Here is an 11,471-nt window from a genome sequence, read left to right on the forward strand (position 1 = left end):
GCAGATATCCACTTGTAGGTCATGTATTAGGCATTTATCTTCTGGAGCCCAGAGATCCTGACTCTACCTACATGCTGCTGAGAAACTCCACGAGTTTAGCAGGTGTTACAGAGCAACAGACAAGAAGGCAACGGCTAGGGGCAGGCTAGTAATGGTAACTTTTAAGCCAAGTATCAGTGCAGTCCTCCGCCCTAGTTTAATCAGAAACAGATTCTTCTCATCATCCTGCTGTAACATTGTCAAGAAATCCCCTTCTTTTGTAAAATCGTCTGTCTTAGTCTTACACCAGTTGGAAGGAAACTGATAAAATTGGTTTTGAGCTAGAAGCGAATAAAAAACACTCATTTCAAATTTTAACGTAAATTGCTAACTCGTTGCGGTTTTGTAACTCACACATGGCTGACTAACTTTTAAAACCTCAACCTTTGCATGTTTTAAGTTCTCATAGAAAATGAGGGCACAGTCTCATTTTGAAGCTCGCATCTTATTATAAGGTAATGACTTTGTGGTTTTTTGGACTAACCAATCAGCTGCATGTGAACTGCCACTGTACAAAAGCACTCCATGTTGGACGCAATGGCTAGTACTTCGTCGCTTAACATAGCCACAGGTTTTTTGCACCCTGTTAAGAAGTTCTGTTCCCAGCTATTTTTCCTACAAAAAATAGCTCTTGAAACACACTGTGGGTGCTCAGGATGAAAGTTTGACATGAAGTTTATAGAAAAAAGTATTTTCCCTCAAAACAGCCTTTATTTTCCCTCAAAACAGCCTTTCCTCTGCTGCTATCCACTTGCTAGATATCCTTCCCTGAATTCAAAAATCACCAAGAGTTTTGCCTACCTGGACTGTAAATCAATCTAAATAATGAAGCATTTGCTTCACTTAAAGCAGAGCCACGCACTGGCGTGCCTCTGGGCCATACCTGCCTGCCAGAACAACATCCATCAGAACTCACAGCTCATTCAAGGACTCACTTTCCTGGAAGACCTTGTTAGCTGGGTGGGGAGATGGCACCTACGCTGCACATGCTCCGCAGCAGCAGATCTGTGCAGAGGGAACCAGGAGCGAGTCACGGCACCTCGGTGGCACCCAGCAGGTGCAATGGCTGGGGCCTGCCCTGGCAGAGAGGTGCGTCACGTTTAGCCAAACTGACGTAACTGTTGACCAGACAGGATTTCTCCGTCCCCGCCCCACGTTTTCAGGTGGTGAAGCACTCAGCAAGCATTTCTTCAGCTAGGATCTATGCAGAAGGCACAGAATGCTGTCAAAATAAAACACTGAATCACCAATATCAAACCTCACTTTTTTAAGAAGGAGCTCCTACTATATAATACTGGATTATACAAATTTATCTACAGTGAAAGTGAAAATGCCTCTTTGTAATTCTGATTCTCTGTCACAGCATTTTGAATGTCAAAGGTCCTATTTTAGCAAAGTTCCCAAACAAACAAACCAAAGTGTGCAGAAGTTCATCAGAAATAAAAAAAACCACCAACCCATGTACGGAATTTTGGTATAATATACCAACTGCAAAGGTAAAGTTAGTACAAATCTTCTCTGATAATATTTATTCAGAGAACTCACAATTTCCAGGCAGACTCCCACAAACTCACACTCCTTACCCCGTGAACACAATAGCTAAAACCCAACTGAAGAGTCAAAATTCACCCCTTCTAAGGCTTAACCTAAGCTTCCTTCCTTAAGTTAGGTTACTCTCCTGTTCCCTCCCCCAAAGTCTGCTTGTTCCACCTCCTCTGCATAGAGCAAGCGCACACGAGCTATCCTGAGAGAGTTTTCATGCTCAGCAGAGACTGAAACTTGTCACTCTTCTATATGTCTTTTAATATTTTTTTTTATTTTAATTAATTATTTTTTGTTTGTCGTAGGAGCTACAATTTTCAGGAGTACGTGTAATACAGGCACAGCTTTGGTTCTGATACGAGCACTGTTAAGAATGAAATCATTCCGGTCACCAAAGCTGCATACGAGTGTCCACTGTTCCCAGATTAGGGCTTTAAATGTTCACCTCTATATTTAGAAACCTAAAACCAAATGGCCAACTTTCCTGATGACTCAGCACCCATACTGACTGCAGAAGAATGTGGATCCCCAGCAGGCCCCTTGTATAAAAGTGCTTAGAAAGTCCAAACGTGAAAGTTATGGCTTATATACTTTTCCAGACCAAAAACTGAAAGTCCATTAATAACTTCTCTCTTACTTCTCATCCCATACTACCATTGGTTTTAGGAAGAACTTCTAAGCATACAACCTTTCTCTTTTACCTTATGTTAAATGCCTCTTTAAAGAATTTCTTTTTTCTCATGCCTGGACTTTCCTTTAATTGGACGCTGGCCAATTTCCATTTCTCTACCTCCCAGCCTGCTGATGTTCTCTATGCTCTCATTTTATTTTTATACACACACACACACACATATGTATGTATATATATAATCTAAGCCCTTTAGGCTTCTGTTTGGCAATAACTGTTTTGTTGTGTTTTTAAAAAAAAATAATCAGGGAGCACTGAAATACTTGGCAGCACTCTCAGAGAGATAAAAAAGGTCGCTCTAGGCTCCCCTGGGGAAAGTTTGCACGTTCATTGCTGATCTTGCCTAGTAAGCTGGGGATGAAAACCAAGAGGCCTGAAGCTTTCACTGTTCATGTAGTTACACGTGGATATTTATGTTAAACTTTCTATTTATTCACTTTATGAATACAAATAGTAATACTTAGATAATGTAAGTAATATGTAAGTAATACTTACTTACTTACATTCCACTTGGGAATCTCCAAAAGCTTTATTAACGTAAATCAGAAAGTAGGGTAGCTGGAAACAAGAATGTGAAAATGATATGAAGTATCACAAACATACATATAGTAAACCTCTACTAAAAAAAAAATGCTGGTAACATAGCAGATAAAACTGTCCCATTCTTGATCTCACAGATGGCAGGAAAATCCACTGGAAACAACACTTAGTTAATATTTGCCTGTATTATCATCAATAATTTGTGGCTTCCAAAGAGTGTTATTATGTTTGTTTTCTCTTTTAATCTGATGGATACCTCTGATGATGGAGAATAAAAAATTGTGAAAAAAATGGAAGCCCAAAGCATAATGTAAGTTTAAATTATACTGCTTTACTGGTATTTCCTTAGAAACACATACCAATACCCAAAGTCTTTTGGTAATGGAATAACACAATTTCTATGAAATCTAAAAAGACAGGGGAACACAAATATGCATTTTCACTTCCTGACAATGCGTTAAAAAGCCGTTTTTTCCCTTATTGTTTTCCTCAATCTTATCTTCACAAATTTTGTTATTTTCAACTTCAAAGGACTGTTAAGTTTAAGAATAGGCGTACTTTCTCACAGGTACTTTCTCAAGTATTTGAGAGAGAAACATAGCAAAAATGAACATGTCTTAAGCATTTTATTGTAAATCACTTATCTTAATCAACCATGCTTATCTGGTTGGTTGTCAAGTTTCATAATACTGACTACCCGTTAGAGAATGTTGTAGGATAAAAAATTCTGAATATCCTATGCTAAAATATAAACACAGATATGTGAGCATCGTAAACCCAAAACAAATTTCAGCCCTTAAACAAAGTAAGAGTAGTGAACAAAGCTATTGTCTCTGTGCAATTGATTTTGAATTCAATTTTTTAATGATTAATGTAGATGTTCTTACTGACAGAATATTTTTGTACTTCTATGCTTGCATTTTTATTTTTACAAGGAATATTAGGCATCAGTTAATCTGGATTCTAATTGCAAGCAACTAGTCTAGATCTTGAAGCGATTCCATAGACTTTTAAGAGTCTTCTGGACTGACATTGACATAAAGGACATTGGGAATCTGGGTCAAAGATTCAAAGGTTTTTTTCTTTCAGATTTAACCCTGAGGCCTTTTATTAACATTAATTGTTTCAAAGTAAAAGAAATATTTACTGTTTCATATACTCTGTCTCAAGCCAATTGGTGCAAGAAGAAAAGAGTGTGGTTTAGTAATTTGTTAAATATCTTAAGTGTTATAATAATACTTACATGCTTTGCAGACTGTCTGCCATGCAGTTTCCTTTTTTCATGTTTCCATTTGTTTTTAAAATAAGTACATGCAAAATAAAAAGAAACTAAAACCAAGGTTCTTGTTGATTATATTGATTCCTTGTAAACTTCAGTAAAATAAAATGTAGACTTATTGCCAGCGTGATTTTGTTCTTCTTTCTTTGTATAAGCTAGCTCAGACTGTTTCCAATTTAAAAAAAAGACCTTATTTCACAGTTTGGTAACTATCACCGAGTATTTATTCAACTCACTAGTAAACGCTCTTGAATAACAAGATGAAATGTTTATCTAAAATAAGATTATGAGTGTGTCATAATTTTTATCTCAAAGCAAGTCATGCTCAGTGACAATCACAGCTTTGTCACACCATCTTTTATTAACACAAACATCTTTGGTTATTAGATCACAAAAATTTAAAAAGGATTAAATGATTGATTTTGAAGAGCATTGTGGCTCATCTTTGGGTTTAGCTCAGCCCCTGTGTCAACAGGCTTAGCGTTGTCATTGAGAATTACACCCATTTATGCCAGGGATTAACATGCCAGGGTCTCTCTCTGTGAAATCACAGCTCCATTCTAAAGATGCAGCTTCTTAGAATCATAGAATCATTAAGGTTGGAAAAGACCTCTAAGATCATTGAGTTCAACCCTCTTGCTACTGTTATTTTCTTTTCATTTTAAGTAAATGCACATTTAACTACAGGCTACACTGGTAGTTTGTGGGGATGACGATTAAAGCCGAAGTGAGCGCAAAGATTCAACTCTGCTCCACTTCAGAGTAAAAACTGTTTCTCAGAGGGATTGTCACCCACGTGCAAGTGCTGGAGTGCAAACCTCCTCCTTGAAATGCCTCACACTGTCTTTTCACTTCTCCACCCACCACTCTTTCTCATCCTCTCATTGTTGAGTGTAATCAACGTCATTGGAAACTAAGTTGCCCGATTCCTCAGAATGACATCTGACTACTGTGCTTAACAGGGTATGTAGCAAACAGAGCCATTAAAAATGGCAAAGCTTTTCCTAGTGTAGAATAGAAGACTAGTGGTAGGTTCGGATTCTCTAAGCCCATCTGCTAAATCCTACGCTGCACAACAACCCTTTTATTCAAGTTCAAAAATGCAGCTCCACCATTTAAAGAGCACTTGTTATTTGGAAGGAAATGCAGGCTAGAGTGTGCCTGACACTAAAGAAAGAAAAAATGAATGTTGGCTTTACAGTGAAACCCTCCAATACAGCCAGTCTGACCCAAGTGTAATTAATCAATTGTATGCTCTTTTAGCAAACCAATTACTTTTATTCTTTGGCTTTTGGCTTGTCCAAATGCCAGTTTACAGTGATATTGTCGCAAGTGACAGGAAAGAGTGGCAAGACTGATGTGTCTCTCCCTCTCTCTCAGGCGCTGTACTGAATTTGTCATTCTATATAAAATACTAACTGCTGTATGATTGCTACAGGACTACATGTTGTCATGCCAATTAGCATGTTCTCTTTTTTCCTACTTCTTTCCCCTCTATCTTCTCTTAATTCAGTAAACTGTGCCTGCTAGACCCATTTTGTATTCAGGTTTATTCTCCAGCTCTACTGCTGAGCAACGTTAGGATCTCACAAAAGGTAATGAGAGAGGTTGTAGGATTGTTGGGGTTATTGGAGGCATTTTAAAATCTTAAACAGTAAATATGCAGATTTTCCCTTTCACACATATGAAAATAAAAATGGAAAAATCTAATATAACCCATTTTTGGTAACTCACCAATCTTTTAGCCTTGTGAACATTGTGATTCCTTGTGTTTTTATAAGGCACACTGTATATATTTACCAATGTAGGTTCGTTGTCTGCCAACTTGACTAATTTACCTTGCTTTTTGTATCATGTAAAGGGATAAACTAGACCTTCTAAATACTAAAGCATAACGTTATATGCAATCCTCTCATTGTCTATCATTCATTTCCCTAACCTGCCTTCATATGAAGTTTTTTCATGTCTCTAGGAACTTTCACCACCTATTTCTACGGCATCTTTTTTCTAGTTGAACAGGACACACTACAGAGAAGACTATACACAGGATTTATGCAGTAGCTATAGAGCATTCTATTTTTACATCACATTTATAACCATATAGTGTCCTATTTTTATATAATAATTATAAATTTTAACATTTTGGTTGTTTTTATAACTAGCAGCATACACCAAGTCTGTGTTTTTAATGAACTTCAAAGTTCATTTAGTATCAATACACAGGAATGCTCAGATTATTCTTTGAGCATTTATTAAATTGTATATGTTATCAGTGGGTTTTGCCCATCATTAAACTAATTCACTTGCTTTCTTAATCTTTCATGTTCCCTTCAAAATTGTAGTAACCTGATCAATAAGACAGCCTCTGAAAATGGGACTATCTTGGTGCTAACTCCTTTTTCACAGTAACAATTGACAAGATACCTTTGGCTAACATTAAGTATATGAAGCTTTGTAACATGGATATTACATTTAATATTCTTGATGATGTACATTATACCTCAAATAACCTAAATTTTCAGCCTCTTGGATGAGCGCTCCTCTGCGACCATGAGAGTGTTTTAAAATAATAAACATATTCCTTCTCTAAACTGTTGTAATCCCAGATAAAGCCTAAAGATTATTCTGCTATTTTCCTTTTAAGTTGTATTTCTAGTTTATACAAATTCATTTAAGTTCTGTTGAACAGATGCAAGTATAACAGAAACTGAGATTGGGAGGCACTTCAAGGTGATAATCTGCAGCTATGGTCTTGATTTAAATGGGACAACATCAGAACATACGGAGTAAATTTAATTGTCCTACCTTGATTGAACACAATCAGGATGCCGACACTTCTGTTATTCTTTTGTATTTGCTTCCCAGGAGGTTAGGAGTGTAGCTTCTGTCACTAGCGTTCTACTTGAAAGAAGGTAAAAACACTGTTCCCTAAGGAAAAAGCAAAAGCAGGTGTATCATAAACCTGCCTGCACTGTTGCAAACATGTGCATAGCACATATAAACTACAACAAATGAAACATTCCATCTTTGTAATAAATTGAAATAGATTGTGCACATATGGATGAAAGACAAAGTCTATAATATTCCACTAAGATGTGAAAATACAGTACCACCTGGGAGAAAAAGACTTTGAAGATAGGTCTTTCCACCTCCAATCCTTACCCCAATTTGTTTGTTTACCCAGATTTCACCCTATTTCTGTGAGAGATCAGTCCCCTTTTCCCTCTTGCCTCCTCCATTTCATTTCACTCGTTTCTAGGCCCAATGTCCTCACCCTGCCACACTGTCTCCTGTTATACATCATCTCCCTATATGGTGCCCATGGCGTTCTGTTCCTCAGCTTGCTGTTCAGTTCTGCATCTCATTCTTGCTTTGTCAGTCCATCCAAGCTTCCTTCTTACCCTAGTTCCCAGATGAAACACTCACTCATTCTCTTGTCTGCCTGAGCTGCATCTTTATCTTCCTCCCCTCCTGTCTGTATGGCTCTTGCTTTCAAATCAGGCAAGTTCTTCTTTGAGTTGCCTGGTACTAGCAAAGGGTGGAGGATGGTCACTGGACAGAGAAGTTCCCTTCTCAGCTCAAAGCCCAGCCCAGGCACGACCTATATGCCTGGACCAGCAGGTACGACAAAGAACCTGCTAAGATGCCCATGGCAACCCATGTAGTTCTTACTAACTATATACTAACTGTAATTGCGTTTAGCAGACTTAGACTTGTCCAATTTCTGGCTGATTCTCAACTGGCACGTAACTGATGGAAAAAACCCCTCATGTCCAATCTTTGTTCCAAACATGGAGAGAAGTTTACAGATACTGAAAGGCAAAGTGACCTGTATTATTAACAATAGCAATGTTTAATATTTTTATAATGTGTACATATGGTTTATTTCCAAGGTTGATCAACCACCCATTATGAAGATGCTCTATGAAGAAGAAATGGTTTATGTATGAACTGTCTACTATTATCACTGCCATTACAAACAGAGCATACCCTAAGGTATATTTGGCTTAAAATAATCAAAAAATACAGCCAATACCACTATATTAATTTAGCATCTATACAATTCATTGCATTCACACAAAAAGAAAAAGCAATCTGTTCTGTACAGAAGGAAATAAAACTCTCTTGCTTCAATCCTAGAAATAACCCAGCCAGCAAACTTTACTGCAAATGTTTGTGTATATAACTCCTGTGGAAACTGCTTAATTGTCTACTATGCACAGGAAAAAGGGGAAATGAGGCATATGTCAACAGATCAAAGAGCACATCCGAGCAGTGAATAAAGATCACACCACAAATCAAAATGAAGTAGCAAAATTTATGTGAAGTGGTTTCGACTGGTGTTTAATACAAATTTCAGGATGGTTGTTACAATTTTTAGTCATTATTAAACAGCAGAACCTGCAGATTAGCCGAGTCACAAGCAAAAGACAAGCAAAAGACAAAACAGAAACAGCAGTTTCCAATACAAGAAATTTTTCCCTAGTGTCACTAGAGTTCCTGCTGTCTCCCCGTCTGCCCTGCATTTTGGTTGTCCTCTTCAGATTCAGTGGATTTGCAGATATGGCACAAGCACCTGCCTTGGTTTTGCTGGAAAAAACCAACATTTTTTACATGAGTTAATTGTTATTGACTAGATACTTCAGAATTAGTATAGGAAAAAAGGTTGGTCACTTTCTTTACTTTATAGCTGTCTTGTACTTGCTTAAAAACTAAGCAAGGTCTAAACCAGTAAGTACCATTCTCATGTATCCCTGTACATAAGTGTAATGCAATACCAGTGGAGATGGGCAAAAAGTACACACTATTGATAAAGCAAGCCAAAGCCAATGAAGCCAAAGCTCAATTCAAACAAGATTATCTTTTTCTAATTGCCATTTGTATACATTCACAAGTCTGCTTCACCAGCATAGGAAGTCATGCTGAACTTAATAAAAAAAATTAAAAATTGCAATTAACTTTTAAAATTTATATAAAGTGTACTTCTATAAATTTATATAATTAGAGATTTCAGGTACATATCTGATTAAAGAAGTAACTTCAGATTTCAAAAGTGAAACTTACAGCCTTTTTCTATACTGGGCACACTTTGTTTGCAATACCCTAATTTTTCTTTCCCCCAGAAATTAATTAACAATAAGCCATTTTAAACTGCATTTCCTATACAGTTGTCTGCATCTCTTTTCTTTCTTTTATTTCAGTAGTTCTACTTGCCTTTCTTTTGCCAGTATTGTACTATTAGTTTTCCCAACTACTACAGATAATTTGAAAGTATTTTAAAAACGTGTCCTTGATTAAGCTTTTCGAAAACTGAAATGTCACAAAGCCAAAATACAGAAAGTCCTACTCAGATTCAAAAGTTCTTATCGGGAACGATGTCTTTGTCCATTTCCCCTTCTATCAATCTTACAACTGTTCAGACTAGTTACAGTTCACTTCACAGTGGATATTCTACACTTACAAATAGTAGCTGATCTTACTACTTCTAAAACAGGCACCATTATTCTAAAAGAGGCAGCCAATACTTACGCTGCAAGGTGTGGAAGAGGAACAGCCAATTTTGCTCAAGGCTATATAAAAATTCAGGGTTTGGTTTCTTCTGATGTCACTTTTTTGTTAAACTAACAACATAGCATATTAAAATCTTGCCAGAATCAACATATGGGTGTGAGAGCCAAAGCAAACATTTCATTAGCCTCTACACATGGAAAATCTACATCACACACGAATAAGACTGCATGGTGCTCAAGAGCTTATCATCACCATCACCCCCCTGGAAAATTCTACAACTGAAAATGCTTTGTACTAGACTAAGAGCTATGCATACTCAGAAGTCACGATTAATAGCACAGGGTAGCAACCTAATTAAAACACAAGCAGATATGTATTTACATTTCCCATGCAGATGCTACAGTCTCTTAAGACTTAGGGCTTGAAGAAACACAGATATGTTTTAGCCTTTGATTTATACCACAAGAGTTTTATTGCAGGTTACAATAATGCCACTGCTAACCAAAGCTTCCTAAGCCACTTAATTCATAAAACAGTATCTTACTCTAATGGGAGTTTAGAATACACCAGAAATGCAGGATCAGATCCTACCTTCAAAGACCCCTGTCGTGGTTTAACCCCAGTTAGCAACCAAGCACCACACAGCCGCTCGCTCACCCTCCCCCCTCGGTGGGATGGGGGAGGGAATCGAGGAAAACAACAAAAAGAGAGAGAGAAACAAAACCCAGGAAAAAACAAGTGATGCAACCATTCACCACCCGCTGACCAATGCCCAGCCAGTCCCCGAGCAGCAGCCCCCCCTGGCCAGCTCTCCCCCAGTTTATGTACTGAGCATGACGTCACATGGTATGGAATGTCCCTTTGGGCAGTTTGGGTCAGCTGTCCTGGCTGTGCCCCCTCCCAGCTTCTTGTGCACCTCCTCACTGGCAGAGCATGGGAAGCTGAAAAGTCCTTGACTTAGTATAAGCACGGCTTAGCAACAACTAAAACATCAGTGTGTTACCACATTATTCTCATGCTAAATCCAAAACACAGCACTATACCAGCTACTAGGCAGAAAATTAACTCTATCCCAGCCGAAACCAGGACAACCCCTTATTGCACCTCATTCTTGAAACAGATCTGGGTTTACAGAAATTAAGCAGGTCCCTCATCTTGTCAAAGGGTATGAAGATACTTAGCATCTAAATTTAGATAATTTATTTTTTTCTAGAAGGCAATCAGTTCTACTTAGCTTAGCAGCTAACAACTTGCAAAAAAATGGGTTGTCAGCTGTGACATGCTTACCCTTCAGACTAAAACAAAAGCAAGAGACTTTGAGAGTGTCACTATATTAATGACACTCAAATCTGCATGCATGTTATAGATTACATGCATTCTATACCCTTCTTGAAGCAAGAAATTTATTTTATTCATTCACCTGCTTCTTGTCCTCTCCTCCTTGTGGCTAAGTGATTGTAAAATTACATTTAAACAGCAGAAGTGGCATCTTTAAATACTAGCTCAACAGCCTCAGTATCATGGTCTGCACCTGAAAACAGTGTTTTCATTTTGGTTTTCTTCTTAAAAGCACTTGACGTACTAGTGTAGTCCTGTCCTTTTACTGTCTCTCCACAGGGTCAATACAAAAACACTGTGTCTTTTTTCTAAGACTCAAGCCCTAAGAAAGCAACCTCTCTCTGTAAACAACAAAAATATCTCAGTTGCCATGTAGATCACCATTTCAGTGTGATTACATTACCCCATAACAATATCAATAAAATGTACTCCGGACTACTCTTTTTGCTCCTCCCTCTAGCGTATCTGACATATCATAAAAATAATGCTTGTATTTATCCAGGCAAATGTTAACTATTTGGTTTCAGCACTGTT

At 37.7% G+C, this 11,471-nt stretch overlaps 1 protein-coding gene across 1 annotated transcript in view; it reads right to left on the reverse strand.

Moving 5' to 3' along the window:
• Nucleotides 1-8,387: 8,387 nt before the first annotated feature.
• METTL8 (methyltransferase like 8) overlaps nt 8,388-11,471 on the reverse strand; it is a 28,948-nt gene continuing 25,864 nt past the window's right edge. Inside the window, exon 11 of the mRNA XM_009278571.2 lies at nt 8,388-8,678. The gene's annotated coding sequence lies outside the window, so the exon portion shown is untranslated. The remainder of the gene's footprint in view (nt 8,679-11,471) is intronic.

The sequence above is a fragment of the Aptenodytes forsteri genome, unplaced genomic scaffold, assembly GCF_000699145.1.
Source record: "Aptenodytes forsteri isolate BGI_AS27 unplaced genomic scaffold, ASM69914v1 Scaffold257, whole genome shotgun sequence".
In the NCBI taxonomy this organism is placed as follows: Eukaryota; Metazoa; Chordata; class Aves; order Sphenisciformes; family Spheniscidae; genus Aptenodytes; species Aptenodytes forsteri.